Below are 4,220 nucleotides of genomic sequence, written 5' to 3'. Positions count from 1 at the left end.
TTACTCATATAACATTCTCTTCAGTACTTCTTGAGGAGATGTGTTTGTATTGGTAAATTCTTTCAGGTTTTTTCTGTATGCACAGTGAATGAATGTAAATAAATAAATTGTAATAAAAAATTAATATACAAAAAAATAAAGCAATCACTAAAGAAAAAATTCTTTTAGGTTTTTTCTGGTAATACTTCTGTTTTCTTCACATTCTTTACTTACTTATGTTGTTTCTGATGAGCAGGCCAATGTTCTGTTGATGGGATAACCTCTGTAAGTTACTTGACATTTCTCTCTTGCCAGTTTTAGAAACTTATCTGCAATCTTGGATCATCTAGCTATAATGTGCTGTGAAAAGGAGCTTCTTGGGTTGATTATCTTTGGGACCCTTTGTATTTCTTGGATCTATATGTCATGAATACTTTTCTAAGTTTGGAAAGTTTTCTTCCAGGATTTCATAGACTAAATTATCAATGCACTTACTGGATTTTTCACATTCAGGAATACCAGTTATTTGGATGTTTGGGCAAACTATCCTTAGTTTGAGGTCATTTTTTCATTCTTCTTTTGATCTCTTCTTGCGCAGAGGTTTTGTCTTCTAGATCTGAGATTATGTCTTCTGCATGATCTAATCTGGTTTGAATACTTTCAAGATTTTGATCTCCTGCATTATCACCTTCAATGGTAGATTCCTTTTTATATGTCAATCCCCTTTCTCCTTTTTCAAGTAATAAAAGAATTTCCTCATATTTTATCATCATAAGGATTCTGAACTTTTTCTAACATTTTGGTAAATTCTCATTTTTCTCTACTGGAGAAGTTACTGTGTTCCCTTATTGGAGATGTATTTACTTGATTCTTCCATCCTTGTAGTTCCTCTCCAATTTCTAGTCATTAGGTAATACAGACCCTGACTAATTTGCTGGAGTAGGTTTCTGCAACCATAAGCTCATGCGTTTCCCTTTACATTGAGGTATTTCTGTGCCAATGTATCTCTTGTACAGTATTTGCAACATGTTTATATACAGGATTAGTTTTTACTTCAGATTTATGAAGAGGAGTTTCTCCCTTTTTGAGTTGAGGGTTTAGTATTTCTCTGAGCTTCACCATATTCAGATCTTTGACTATTATGTACCATAGACCTTCTACATAGAGTGTGAGGAAGTTCAGCTCCATAATGCGAAAATATAGAAAAAGAAAGAGAGAAGAGGATACAGAAAAATTAAGAGAAAACAAAAAAGCCAACAAACAGGGAAAATCACATAAAAATATAAAAATTTAAAAATGGGTAGGGTGCACTTCAGAGGGAGTTATTTTCACAGATGACCTGCAAGTCCCTTGTTTTATTTTGGGGTGGGGGGAAAGAGAAAAATTAGTGAGAGTTTGAAAAGGGAAAATAGAAAAAAAATAATTAAAAAAAGATACACAGTCCCTCTATCTTTCTAGCTTTTGGGGTTTAGGAGATAGCATGGGCTGGGGCTTCTCAGACATAACACAGGTCTCTGAAATAGGCATAGCATGCCTCAGAGGGTGATGCCTCTGGGAAAGTTCTGAAAATCTCTCTTTTCTAGTTTTTTGGATTTGGTAGGAGATGGGGACTGGCTGGGGGCTTATCAGCCATAAAGCTTGTCCCTGAATAAATAGGACATGCCTCAGGTGGAAATTCATCTAAAAAGGGCTGCAAGTCCTCTGTCTTTTCTGGGTTTTAGAGTCTGGAGTGAGGTCACTGGCTGTAGTCTTCTGAGCCATGACACTGGTCCCTGAAATGGGTATAGTGTGCCTCAGAAGTAAATGCCTTCTAAAAAGACCTGAAAGTCCCCTGTTCTTTCTAGTTTTCTGGGCTTGGGAAGAGAGCACAGGATGATTTTCTCAGTTGTGACACTGGCCCCTGAAATGGGAAGGGTGTACCTCAGATGGAGATACCTTCTGAAACAAGAACAGCATATCTTAAACTTGTTGATGCTTCCTTTTGCCTATGCAGGTGTGCTTTGGACCCTCACCTTCTGTGCTTCCCTCCTGCCCCATACGGAGCCAACACAGAGTGAGTGAGAGAATGAGCACAGAACTGTGCATCTCAGGCTTCTTGCTGCTGTCTTTTCCCCAGGCAGGCATGCTAAAGATCCTCTCCTATTCCTTGCCCCCTGTTTCATTAGCTCCCGTGGTGTAGGAGCCAGGGGAAGCAATACAGTGAGTGAGAGCAGGAGAGTGGTGTATCTCAGACTTCTTGCTGTAGCCTATACCTATGCTGGTGTGCTTTGGGACCTCAACCCACCAAGCCCCTATGCCGTTAAGTTCTCACAATGCAGAAGCCAGTTACAGCACACACACTAAGAAAGTTAATGTAGGACAGTTTATCTCAGATTTATTGCTACTCTTGCTCAAGCAGGTATGCTTGGACTCACAGTCCCACATCCTTCTGCTCCTGCACATGGTACAGGAGCCAGTGACAGTAGACATATGAGAAAGTGAGCACTGAAAGACTATCTTGACTTCTTGCCATTGCCTTTTGCCCATGTATGTATTCTTTGAGTACTATCCTCTCCCTCTACACATTGTTTAGGCATATAAGCCCCCACACAACAGGAGCCAGATTGGGGGGGAGAGAAAGATAGAGATAGAGAGAGAGAGAAAGAGAGGGAGAGAGGGAGAGAGGGAGAAAGAGAGAATAAGATAGATAAATATGAAGGGAGGAGGAGAAAGAAAGAGAAAAATAGAGAAAGAATGAGAAAGAGAAAGAAAGAAAGAAAGCAAGAAATGAGGAAGGGAGAGAAGTGGGGGGAGGGAGGGAGAGAGAGAGAAAGAGGGAGAAAAGAAGGAGGAAGCGAGGGAGGGGGAGAGAGAGAAGGATCAGATTTCTTCCTGTTGCTTTCTGCCTGTACAGGTGTTTACACTCACACTCACACATCCCTTTGCCATAAATCTCCAAGATGCAGGAGCCAGGAGCAATGAGGGCGAGAAAGTACAGGAGGATCACACGTCTCAGATTACTTGCTGATGCCTTTACCCCCACAGGTGTGCTTTAGAACCCCCTGTACCCATTCTCTTATTCGATATGCACCCACGGTGCAGGAGTCATATTCTTTGTGCCTTTTGCTTACTCAGATGGTCTGTGGGCCCTCCTTCCCATGTCCCTCTGCTATAAACCTCCACACTTTATTTTTTTAAAGGAAGTATTTTTGTTATTGGGTATGTGAATCTGCCAAAGAGTCAGAGAGACAGACAGAAAGCAAAACATCACTCCCAAGGGACATGGTCATGCCACAATCCCTTATCCTCTATTATCTTCTTGGGATTGTGGGCATACATGCACACGCACCCAGTATGAGTTTTAAGATCAGGCCTAGGACTCAAACTCCAGTAAACTATGAGGGAGTCCACTGAGATAACCATTATGCCATGTGCTGGTCTTGTATCCAGAAAAACAATTTCATATATGAATTATGTCTCAAAAAACATGAAAACCATATGTATATCGTTATGTGTGTGTGTGTGTGTGTGTGCACAAAAAGGAACAGAATTTTTGGGAAAGAACATGAGTATAATGCCTTGAAATCTTCACTTTTTATGGCTGATAGGGATTTTTTTAAAAATACAAAATTACATAAGGGTAATATGTCAATTTAAAAAATACAGAGAGAGGCCAGTAGATGATGTAATGTATACATCATTGGGCTCCAAGGTAGTCAACTATGATTTGAGTCCTGGACCTGGTGGGTTAAATCTCACAGTGGGCACGTGTGAAAGTGTGTCCAAACTCCTGAGAAGAGAATGGACAAGTAATCAGAGCATGGCATCCCCCTTGGGGGACAGTGGGGTGGTACTATCTCACATTCTGTCTGTCTCTCTAGAAAAGGCACATGCCCTACATCAAGAATCTCTCTCTCTAGGGACCAGCAGCTAGAATAATGGCTATGTCACTGGACTCCCATGTAGTCGACCGTGGTTCAAGTCCTGGACCTGGCGACTTAAACTCACACTGGGCGCATGTGTGTGTGTGTCCAAGATGCTTTCAGGGAATGGAGGAGAAGGGATTGTGGCATGGACATTCTTCTTGGGGAGGGGGGGTAATTTCCCATTTTCTGTCCCTCTGTCTCTCTTTCTTGCAAGCACATGCACCCTATAGTAAAAATCTCTTTTAAAAAAATCTCTCTCTCTTAAAACAAAACAAAGCAAAATGTGTGTGTGTGTGTGTGTGTGTGTGTGTGTGTGTATCTATGTATATTATTCAG

Source organism: Tupaia chinensis, unplaced genomic scaffold (genome assembly GCF_000334495.1).
Source record: "Tupaia chinensis unplaced genomic scaffold, TupChi_1.0 Scaffold148398_1, whole genome shotgun sequence".
Lineage (NCBI taxonomy): Eukaryota > Metazoa > Chordata > Mammalia > Scandentia > Tupaiidae > Tupaia > Tupaia belangeri.
Note: the sequence above shows the minus strand (reverse complement) of the source record.